Below are 12,745 nucleotides of genomic sequence, written 5' to 3'. Positions count from 1 at the left end.
GCCCTTCTCCCTTGTTGTGCTGCTTTACTCTTAACTCAGAGCAATGGAGTCAGCCATCTATGAATTGAAACCTCTCAAACCAAAGCTGGAGCCTCAAATAAACTTTTCCTGTTCTAAGTAGTTCTTTTCAGGTATTTTGGTCACAGTGAGGAAAACATTTAAAAATGCGATCCCAATGACTTGGCGGACTGAGGCAGGAGGAGCACATATTAGAGACAAGCCTCAGCACCTTAGTGAGACCCTGAGCAACTTGAGAACATGTCGCCAAATAAAAAATAAAAAGGGCTAGGCATAAGGCTAAGGAGTAAGGTATCCACTTTATTCGGTACTGAGTACATTTGATTCAATTCCCAATAACAACAGATAGAGAGAAAAAAAATGAAATGAACTCACAATTGGGTGGAATTGAATATGTTTCAAATCAAACAATTTCTTCACAAATCATTATTTTTTCACTCATGGATATGCCCATACAATAGATATAGTCTCTGTTTTTTAAACAGAGATATCTCATTTGTTTAAAAATGCATATCCTTTTTCATCTATTTTAGTCTTTAAAATGTAAAAGTATTTTGTGTTTGCCACAATAAAGGGGATTTATAGCACCTTTGCCTAGTAAGTCACTTAACAATTTGTTCATTTTATTATTGATTTTCTCCATGATTTATGCCCAATTCTATGCATCTTTAGCACTAGAGATCTCCATATTCCACTGGTACATATTTTTAACCCTGGGAAAATTTCAAAATCAATTATATGGCATAAAATAATGATTTCAAATATCAAAATCATGGACCCTCCTTAACATGCAAATCTGGAAATCTATCTCTTTCTTGACTTTCATTGATATTATCCTCTAATATTTTTCTATCCTATTATGTTCTCAGCACATTGGAAACTTTCAAGCTAGCAAATTATGTACCTACATTTTTCTTTCATTCTAATGTGAAAAGAGGAATATTAAAAACTGTGTATATCTGAGACATAAAAATCAATGTTAAGATGAAGGCAGGCATTTTCAAAAATACATACTCTATATGAAAAATATTAACTACCTTTAAGTTGCTCGTTGTGCATACAAATGAAATGCAGTAATGAAGTTTCTGTCAAAGGTAAGAATATATGAATATGAACATGAATTTACAAAACTGCATAAATTCCATCTCATTAACAGGGTAAGCTGCAAGCTCATTGACTGAGAATAAAAAAGGTAGGCTGGGCTTGCTGGTAGCCCTTGACATTGTAGATTAGCCTATGGTAGAAAGGAGTGAAGTAAATGCAAACAAGAATACTAAGTATTGAATCATTTATATTTATAATATTTTAAACCAATATTTATTTTCAAAACTGTTTGGTACTAGGATAAGCACTATTTGTATTATATTCTCTGAGGTTTGCCATTGGAATGAACATTAATCAATCACTTGAGCCAATTCACCTGAGAGGGAAAACACAGATCCCAATGCTAAAGCTCATTTGGAGACCATCACCTTATTTCAACTCTCTTCAATTCCTCCTGGCTCAGCTTCTTCTTCATAACTATTGCAGTATAGGTAGTTTTCTGTGTTTTTTTTCTTTTGTACTGGGTATTGAACATACAGCACTTAACCATTGAGGTACACCCCAAATCCCTTATTTACTTTTGAGACAAGGTCTTAATAAATTGCTTAGGACTTCACTAAATTGATAAAGCTGGTCTTGAGCTACCAACCCTACTGCCTCAGCCTCTCCTGTTGCTGGGTTTCCAGGTAATTTCCACCAAGCTCAGCAGTATGAGTGTTTTTGTATTGAAATCATACAGGTATATTTTTATGTAAATCATATATTAAATGTTCAATAAATATATATCTCCATAAGTCTTTTTAAAATTGGCTTTAAAAAATAAATGGCAGTGGAGTGCATTACAATTCTTATTCCACATATAGAGCACAATTTTTCATATCTCTATTTGTATATAAAGTATGTTGACATCCAATTTGTGTCTTCATACATGTAATTTGGACGATGATGTGCAACACATTCCACCATAATTGCTAATCCCTGCCCCCTCCCTTTCCCTCCCACCCTCTGCCCTATCTCAAGTTTGTCTATTCATCCCATGCTCCCGCTACCTACCCCATTATGAGTCAGTCACCTTATATCAGAGAAAACATTCAGCATTTTTTGGGGGGGAGGATTGGCTAACTTCACTTAGCATTATCTTCTCCAATGCCATCTATTTACCTCCAAATGCCATGATTTTATTCTCTTTTATTGCTGAGTAAAATTCCATTGTGTATATATATGCCACCTTTTATTTATCCATTCATCCACTGAAAGGCATCCAGGTTGGCTCCACAGTTTATTTATGGTGAACTATGCTGCTATAAACATTGATGTGGCTGTGTCCCTGTAGTATGCTGATTTTAAGTCCTTTGGGTATAGACTGAGGAGAGGGATGCCTGAGTCAAATGGTGGCTCCATTGCCAGATTTCCAAGGAATCTGCTTTCTATATTGGCTGCACCAATTTGCAGTCCCACCAGCAATGTATAAGTGTACATTTTCACCCACATCCTTACCAACACTTATTGTTGTTTGTCTTCATTTAGCTGCCATTCTGACTGGAGTGAGATGATATATTACAGTGGTTTTGATTTGCATTTATCTAATTGCTAGAGATGAACATTTTTTTCATATATTTGTAGAATGATTGTATAGCCTCTTCTGAGAAGTGTCTGTTCAAGTCCTTGGCCCATTTATTGATTGGGTTATTTTTTTGGTGCTTAGTTTTTTGAGTTCTTTACATACCCTAGAGATTAGTGCTCTATCTGATGTGTGAGGGGTAAAACTTTGTTCCCAGGATGTAGGTTCTCTGTTCACCACACAGATTGTTTCCTTTGCTTAGAAGAAACTTTTTAGTTTATTCCATCCACTTATTGATTCTTGGTTTTAATTCTTGCACTATAGGAGTCTTATTAAGGAAGTTGGGGGCCTAATCCCACATGATGAACATTAGGGCCTATATTTTCTTCTATGAGATGCAGATTCTCTGGTTTAATTCTGAAGTCCTTGATCCACTTTGAGTTGAGGTTTGTGCATGGTGAGTGCTGAGAGATAGGGGTTTCATTTCATTTTATTGCATGTGGATTTCCCCTTTTCCAAGCACCATTTGTCAAAGAGGCTATCTTTTCTCCATTGAATGTTTTTTGGAGACTTTGCCTAATATAAGATAATTATAATTTTTTGGGATAATCCCTGTGTCCTCTATTCTGAACCATTCATCTATCAGTCTGTTTTGGTGCCAATACCATGCTGTTTTTGTTACTATTGCTCTGTAGTGTAGTTTCAGGTCTGGTGTAGTGATGCTATCTGCTTCACTCTTCCTGTTAACAATTGCTTTAGCTACTCTGGGTCTCTTATTTTTTCCAGATAAATTTCATGACTGGCTTTTCTGTTTCTATGAGGAATGCCATTGGGATTTTGATAGGAATTGCATTAAATCTGTATAGTTCTTTTGGTAATATGGTCATTTTTATAATATTAATTCTGCCTATCCAAGAGCAAGGTATATCTTTCCATCTTCTAAGATCTTCTTTCATTTCTTTCTTTAGGTTTCTGTAGTGTTCATTGTATAGATCTTTCACCGCTTTTGTTAAGTTGATTCCCAAGTATCTTTTTTTTTAGGTTATTGTAAATTGGATAGTTTTTTATTGTTCATTTCCTTCTCAGAGGATTTGTCACTGATACACAGAAATGTCTTTGATTTATGGGTGTTGCTTTTATATCCTGCTACTCTGCTGAATACATTTACTAGTTCTAGAAGTTTTCTGGTGGAGCTTTTTGGGTCTTCTAGGTATAGAATCATATCATCAGCAAATAGTGCTAATTTAATTTCTTCTTTTCATATACATATCCCTTAAATTTATTTTGTCTGTCGAATTGCTCTCGCCAGTGTTTCAAAATCTATGTTGAACAGAAGTTGTGAAAGAGGGCATCTCTGTCTTGTTTCAGTTTTTAGAGGGAATGCCTTTAATTTTTCTGCATTTTTAGAATGATGTTTCCCTGAGGCTTAGCATAGATAACCTTTACAATGTGGAGATATGTTCCTGTTATCCCTTGTTTTTCTAGAGTTTTGATCATGTAAACGTGCTGTAATTTTTTAAATGTTTTTTTTCTGCATTTATTGAGATGATCATATGATTCTTATCTTTGAGTCTATTGTTGTGATGAATTACATTTATTGATTTTCGTATGTTGAACTAACCTTGCATACCGGGATAAATTCCACTTGATCATGATGCAAGATCTTTTAGATATGTTTTTTATTCAATTTGTCAGAATTATTTTGAGAATTTTTGTATCTATGTTCATTAGAGATATTAGTTAAAGAGATATTAGATAAAGTTTTCTTTCTTTATTGTGTCTTTGCCTGGTTTTGGAATCAGGGTGATATTGTCCTCATAGAATGACGTTGGAAGTACTGCCTCTTTTTTCTCCAATGCATGTTTTTGGAGCCTTTGCCTAGTATAAGATAATTGTAATTTTGTGGGTTAATCTCTGTGTCCTCTATTCTGGAACATTGGTCTATCAGTCTGTTTTGATGCCAAAATTGAAGAGTATTGGTACTAGTTCTTCTTTAAAGGTCTTGTAAAACTCAGCTGTGTATTCATCTGGTCCTGGGATTTTGGGTTCTGATGGCATCTTCTATTTCATCACTTGATATTGATCTGTTTAAATTGTGTATATCTTCCTGGTTCAATCTGGGCAAGTCATATAACTTAAGACATTCATCGATGCCTTCAGTATCTTCTATTTTATTGGGGTATAAGTTTTCAAAATAATTTTGAATTATCCTCTGTATTTCTGTATTGTCTGTTGAGATATTACCTTTTTCATCACATATGCTTGTAATTTGTTCTCTCTCTCTCCTTCTCTTTGTTAGCATAGCTAAGGGTCTGTCAAATTTATTTATTTTTTCAAAGAACCACCTTTTTGTTTTGTCAATTTTTTTGTTGTTGTTTCCATTTCATCTCTAATATTTAATTATTTCTTGATTTTGCTGTTGAATTCTTCTTTTTCTTCTAGGATTTTGAGATGTAAAGTGAGGTCATTTATTTTTCTTCTTTTAAGGAATAAACTCCTTGCAATGTACTTTCCTCTTAGAACTGCTTTCATAGTGACCCAAATATCTTTGATATGTTGTTTCTATGTTCTCATTTACCTCTAAGAATTTTTTAAACTTCTCTTTGATGTCTTCTGCAACCCATTGTTCATTCAGTATCATATTGTTTAGTCTTCAGGTTTTGAAATAATTTTTAAAAAAATTTTTTTCACTGATTTCCAGTTTCATTTACTTATGTTCTGATAAAATACATTGTGGTATCTCTACTTTTTTTTTTATTTGCTAAGTGTTGCTTTCATCAAACAGATTCTTCTTTGTTGCATATTGACTTAAGTGGAAATAATTGTCTCACAGAGAAAATTTGCCAACACAAGACATGAAAACAATAATCAATGAGGAAAAAGTAAATTGGTGACTTTTTTTTCTTAAAGATAGTATTTCACAGAAGTTGGAGGATATAAGCTGTGCCTGTAGTTTCAGCTCCTTGGACGCCTGAATAAGGTGGTTGGTTTGAGTTCAGGCGTTCAAAGCAACATAGGAAGATACTGTCTCAAGAAATATAATCTAAAACTAGGCATGATGGTAGATGCCTATAATGCCGGCAACTTGGAAGGGTATGGCAGTAGGATCACAAGTTTAGGCTCTGAACTACATAGTGAGACAAATTCTCAAAAAATAGAAAAGACTGCATATGTGACTCAGAAGTATAGCACCCCAGGTTTAATTCCCAGTCCCTCTCCCCCCTCAAAATAATATATTTACCAAACATGTATCAAAGATTATATATATATATATGATGCTATGATGGTTAATCTGAATTGTCAATTTGGATTAAAGGATGCCTAAGACTAAGAAACTTCTGGATGTGTCAATGAGAGTGTTTCTAGCAATGATTGGCATATGGGACAGCAAACTGAGGAGATTTACCCTAAGTGTGGGCAGTATAGGCTGAGGGCCTGGATGGAACAAAACTTGGAAGTACAAGTGTGATAGTAAAAACAAATGTGACTCCATTTTATTTTGTGACTCCATTCTGTAAACAACCATGCCAAGTAGAAGGGTCATGACAGGGGCAAGATGTTCTTTTGCTTTTTCTACAGAAACTTTAAGAACACAAAAAAACCTAATGGGGCATAGTTTCTGTAACTATGGTAACGGGGCTCTGTTTCTGTACCTGGGGTGATTGGGTTAACTGTGATTGGTTAGGCTTCCTGCCACTTGACTGCACTCTCCCGCTTCTGTAAGCTGGCTCTCTTGCATTGGCTAGACCCCTGAACATCCCTTATGCGGTTTTCAGGTTATAAGGAGCACCCTTGCAATTCTTTGGGGCTGATCAGGGGGACAGCTTTATGTTCTGGCCAGTCACCGCCAGTGTGCTTCAATAAAGGTTTGATTCAATTATACATCAGTTGTCTGGAAGTCAGTTTATTAAACCCCCGGGGATGAAGCTTTAACTATAACACAAGGAGGCAGCAGTACCCTCTAGTTTGATTCTCCTTTAGGGATTCTGGATTGCTGCTGCAACTCTTGAGGACATTAGACTCCAGCTCCTTTACTCTTCCACAGTGGACTTTAAACAAAGACTATCAGTTTGTTTTCAGGCCTTTGGTCCTAATGGGGCTATATCAAAGATCTCTCTTATTCTGAGGCTCCAACATTTTAGACTGTAAGGAAAATAAAAGGAGACAGACGCAAAGTGCAGAGGCAAAAGCAGAAAACTGCTCACCTGAGCTGCTAGCTTTATACATAGATTACTTTAGGTCATTAGCCTCATTAGTAATAGTGTTCTTTGTATTACTAGGCAAGTTACAGACCTAACAACATTATGCAGCTTATTCTTCAGTTACATACTAAGTTGCAATGTGCAATGTTAGGAGCTTTGTGTAGCTCTCAAGAAAGTACATTGTATAAAGTTACTGTTATGTGCACAAATTTAGGCTCAGTGAAACATTATTTTTGTCCAACAAGAAAGTTACTTTATTCTCAGGAACTGTGTGCCTGTGATCAAGGTTGAGGCTGATAAGACTCTAACACAGAGCCTCCTCATGAAAGACATTGCTATGGCCACTAGGCATTCTGTGTCTTTTCACAGAAGTTTTCCCAGCAGCCAGGCATTGCATATGTATTAGTTATGTTACTAATTCCTAGGAGAAAATGCAGGCCATTCTAAGAGTGGGAAACAGAGTGACAGTTACCCTCTGGGAGTTTGCTAACCAGAGGAATGCTTCCCTGTGTATTTCCATGGTGAGAATCTCTACATTAGACTGAGAATCTAGTGGTTCCTTCAGCTCTCCAGCCTGCAGACAGCCATTGTGAGAATATACAGCTTCCATTTCTTTAAGGCAATCTAATAAAACCCCTTTTTATAATTATATATAACCTGTTGATTCTGTTCCTCCAGAGAGCCTAATGCTACAAAGGCATTAGGCTGCCAAGGAGGCCCTATTTCTTCCTCAGATTATCAGAGTGCTAGATGAGGGAAATACCTCATGTCAGGGACCCCAAATATTCATATTTGCCAAACTTCTTCCCAAAAGCAGAAATCAAGAAGATACGAACTCTCAGACCCTGGGTTGGGCAGCAATACTTTCCCTCTGAAAGATACAGTGTGGTCACAGTGATTTCTGACACCTAGGATAAAGCAGTTACATAGGTCTACCTCAGGCAATAATTTTAAGACAGCTCCTCCTAGGCAGCCTAATGCCTTTGTAGCTCAGGATCTCAGGGCAGTGACTTCTCCTAAACATTTTTCTTTATAGCCCAGTATTCTTGCATCAGAAATCAAAACTCATGCTTCCATACCAATAGGGTATTTTTTGAAGTCTTTTTTGTTGTTGTTATTTTTACATCCTAAAATTATAATTAGTAACTACTGGAAAAAAATAATCTTTAATACTAATCTGTGTAAAAGGTAGGTTCTAGGAAAGCAAGACTGCATCTGACTAATACAGATGCATTATATTTGATCAACAAACAAACTCAACCTGCAATAAAAGTTAATTTTTGAAAGATAATATCACAAAACAGAATATTATATATACATATATATATGTATATATGGTATATAATATATAATATTATATATTATGTATATATTATATATATTCAGTCAAATATGAAAATGTACTCAACTTTATGAATCATAAGATTAATGCAAATTCAAACCACATATTAAACTGCTAGACCTTAACAAGAATAAACAAAATTTAAAAATGAATATGGACTGACAAAAAAGTAGAATAAATGAAGTTTACTCAAAGCTGGAGAAAGTATTATAAAAAAAAAATGGCACACTTACTTAAAGCATTTCCTAGGGCCTAGGTATTCCAGTAGAAATAAGAAAATTCTTGCTAAATTGCCCAGCTTGGCCTCAAATTTGTGATTCTCCTTCCAGAGACTCCTAAATAGCTAGGATTGTAGGAGTATGCCACTATGCTGGCTAAGAAAATGAAATTTTATAGAATGTTTTGTAAATAGATCAGATTATACTTATACTTATTATTCTGTTTAATTTCAAAATGACAAATTTTAAAATTTAAGCAAGTGATATAAACTTTTAAAAGTATAAAGTCATGGGGATGAAACACAAAGATTAAAGTGTGTTCCAAAGGTTCATGCTGTTAGCTACATGTGACAGGATTAACAATATCCAACCTGGCTGCCTATGTAGAAGGTGTGGGTCTTCAGTTTGTAGCTTGAAGCTCCCACAAGCACTAAGGCTCCACCCCCAAAAGAGATAGAATAAGTAGCTCAGAAGTTAGGTATACAGACCACCAGAGAATCAAGTTTGCTATTTGGCATTTTTTGCCCATTTGTACCCCCAAAAATCTCCAACAGAAAGTGGTGAATGTTTCGCTGGTTCGATGGTGAAACTCAAGCCCACAGCTTACATTTTGGTGGCATTAACACTGTCTCAGCCGTCCCTGCTTTTTTAGATAGTCTTGCTCAGTTTCCCAGTCTGTCCTTAAATTTCTTATCCTTTCAAGTAGCCTCAGCTTCCTGACTATCTGGGATCATTGACATAAACCCTATGTACAGCAGCTGTCTCAAAATTATTGCCAGAGCTAGACCTTATGTAACTGCTTTATCCTAGGTGTCAGAAATCACTGTGGCCACATTGCATCTGCCAGAGGGAAAGTATTGCTGCCTCACCCAGGGTCTGAGAGGTTTTATCTTCTTGACTTCTGCTTTTGGGAAGAAGTTTAGCAAATGTGAACATTTGAGGTCCCTGGAAATGAGGTGCTTCCCTCATTTAGCACTCTGATAATCTGAGGAAGAAATAGGGCCTCCTTGGCAACCTGCTGCCTTTGTAGCTCAGGAAATCTCAGAGCAGTGACTTCTCCTAAACCTTTTCCTTTATAGCCCAGGATTCTTGTATTGGAACCCAAAACTCATGCTTCTATACCATTTAATATGGTACTTTTTGAAGTCTTCTTGGTTTTACATCCTAGAATCATAATTAGTGACTAATGGACAAAATCATCTTTGATACTAATCTGTGTAAAAGGGAGGTTCTAGGAAAGTATACCAAAGCTAGAAAGAGCCAATAGAGGCTTCGGGGTGACAAATTTTCTCTGCCACACAGGATGGGGTGTGGGGGATGTGGCTATCTTTGCTCTGCAGTTCATGCTGTGAATGTGGCATTACTTAAGAAGCAGCCCCAAGGAAGGGCCCTGGGTCTCCTTTGGGAAAGCATGAGATTGAGGTGAAAAAAATAAAAAAATAAAACTATTTTCTTTCTTTCTTTTTTTTTTTTTTTTTTGTAAGAGAAATTGAACTCAGGGATATTCTACCACTGAACTACATTCTCAGCCCTTTTTAATATTGTACTTAGAGATAGAGTCTTGCTGATTTGCTTAGGGCTTCACTACATTGCTGAGGCTGGGTTTGGACTTGTGATACTCTTGCTTCAGCCTCCAGAACTGGGATTACAGGCGTGGGCCACTTCAGCTGGTGAGGAAAACAAAATTTCTAAACTAAATCCATCTCCACATGGGAGAATAAAACTAAAGACAACATCAGAAAAAGAAATGTATATAAATGTTCAAAAACATTTACTAAAAAATCACATATGATGACACCCTCTTTCTGTTTTTAAAGGTAAAAAATAAAAGAACACAACTGAAAATCTTTAGATATAATCTGAATTTGGGGATTTTTTTAAGTTAGTAAATGTTGGTGAGACTCTAGATGTTTGTTTATGAAGATTAGAGAAGGGATTACATCAATATTTTCTACCTGAATACTAATTATGCACTCACCAAGCCACTCAAACTAATCTAATCACCCATGCTAATCCAATTACCTACACTAACACTGATAGGAAGCATCCTGAAAAGCAATCAAGGAAGAAGTGGGTGTGGTCTTCAGGGACTCCATAAAAGTGGACTCCAGGAGCAGCCTGGTATGCAGCCAAAGAGGTGTAGCGGGAAGGCGTGGATCCTGCCACCACCAAGCACAGGGACTGCCGCCTATTGCTGCCTCCCAACTCCAGGCTTCCTGCTCGCCTCTGGCCTCCTGCCTAGGCTCCTGTGCACCTGCCTACTGGGGACACAGCTTCAGGTCTGAAGTCATAGCTAGAGCCTGAGCCTGCGCCATGCCAATGGAAAGGAAGGAGTTAGATGGGAAGGAATGGGACACTGTGAAAGAAGAAGGTGACTTCTCTGTTCGCTCCAGGAAGAGGAAGGCAAATATGGACATTTCTCTGCAGGATCCAGATGAAGGAATTGCCAAAATTGACAAGACTGTGATAGACCAGTGTGGCAGTCAGCCTTGGGACAATAATACAGTATGGGCAAATCCCTGCTCCTTGATCCCCACACCTGACAAAGATGCGCTGGTATACACAGATTCTACATTTGAGCCTCAGAGATCCACACCATCCAGAGCCTCACCACTTCCTATACTGAACTGGGCAAATAGAGAGGAGGTTTGGAAAATCATGCTAAACAAAGAAAAGATGTACTTAAGGGATAAGCACTTTTTGCAGTGACACCCTCTTCTGCAGCCTAAAATGAGAGCAATTCTTCCGGATTGGTTAATGGAGGTGTGTGAAGCCTATAAACTTCACAGGGAGACATTTTACTTGGCACAAGATTTCCTTGATCGGTATATGGCAACACAAGAAAATATTGTAAAAACACTTTTACAGCTTATTGGGATTTCATCTTTATTTATTGCTGCCAAACTTGAGGAAATCTATCCTCCAAAGTTGCACCAATTTGCTTATGTTACACATGGTGCTTGTTCAGGAGATGAAATTCTTACTATGGAATTAGTGATAATGAAGGCCCTTAAGTGGCGTTTAAGTCCCCTGACTATTGTGTCCTGGCTGAATGTATACATGCAGGTTGCACATCTAAATGACATATATGAAGTGCTACTGCCGCAGTATCCCCAGCAAATCTTTTTACAGATTGTAGAGCTTTTAGATCTCTGTGTCCTTGATGTTGGTTGCTTAGAATTTCCCTACGGTGTACTTGCTGCTTCTCCCTTGTATCATTTCTCTGCATCCGAATTGATGCAAAAGGTTTCAGGGTACCAATGGTGTGATATAGAGAAGTGTGTCAAGTGGATGGTTCTCTTTGCCATGATTATAAGACAGACAGGATGTTCCAAACTAAAGCACTTCAGGGGGGTTCCTGCAGAAGATGCTCATAACATACAGACCCACATCAACAGCTTGGATTTATTGGACAAAGCTGAAGCAAAGAAAGCCATGTTGTCTGAACAAAACAGGATTTCTCCTCCCCCCTCGGGGATCCTCACCCTACCACAGAATAGTAAGAAGCAGAGCAGTGAGCAGGAAACAGTGTGACCACACTAGCATTCTCCACCAAAGACAGTTGTAAGGAAGTGCCTGCTCATAGTCTTCTCCTGTCTACTGCAGTGGAGGCGTGTACTAGCTTTTACAGATATTTAAGTGATGAGTATCTCACTTCTGCAACAAAAGTATTTCTGTGGATGGCATTGGACAGGGAGAAGTGTTTTTTATTGAATACTTAGATTTTTATAAATAAGTGGGTCAAGTATACCAGCCACCTCCACAACACCAATGAGTGCTCCAGATGCTGCTAAGGAGGGTGATACTTGACTTGATTGACTGTTCACACAAATAACAAAGGCTTGAAGTTGAGGAGTGCCACTGTTGCTGTTGGTCTCCCCTCGGATGTTCTGGGTTGCCTCATGTTCGGTGGAACAGGTGGTTGTGAGCAAGCATTGTGATGCACAGCCTCAACAAGCAGGGCCTACTCTTTACACACTATCAGTCGACAGTGTACCATGCCTCTTATGAACTCTTGTTTTGTAAGTGCTGCTATGTCTATCTGTTTTTAATAAAGATAATACTGTCTTTGAGACAAAAAAAAAAAAAAAAAGTGCACTCCAGGAGACAAGCTCATTCTTCTCCAGAACAGAGTTTGAAACTCACCTGGCTGAAAGACATCAGAATCAACCACCTCCATACCTTGAGCACCTAATCCTGAAGCTTAATTCATATTTTCTCTTCTGTAGCAAGAACTGATAAAACCATAGAGTCATTCTTAAATAGGTAAGCATACAATTGACACATAAGATCTAGCTACTTTCTCAAACAAAATCAAATGTGATTTCGTATTTTACACGTTTTTTTTTCTTTTTGTATT

General features: G+C 37.3%; 1 pseudogene; it reads left to right on the top strand.

Moving 5' to 3' along the window:
- Positions 1–10,698: 10,698 nt before the first annotated feature.
- On the top strand, positions 10,699–11,919 carry LOC143387944 (G1/S-specific cyclin-E1 pseudogene; annotated as a pseudogene).
- Positions 11,920–12,745: the final 826 nt, after the last annotated feature.

The sequence above is a fragment of the Callospermophilus lateralis genome, chromosome 2, assembly GCF_048772815.1.
Source record: "Callospermophilus lateralis isolate mCalLat2 chromosome 2, mCalLat2.hap1, whole genome shotgun sequence".
Taxonomy (NCBI): Eukaryota; Metazoa; Chordata; class Mammalia; order Rodentia; family Sciuridae; genus Callospermophilus; species Callospermophilus lateralis.
Note: the sequence above shows the minus strand (reverse complement) of the source record. Positions and strands in the feature narration are given on the sequence as shown.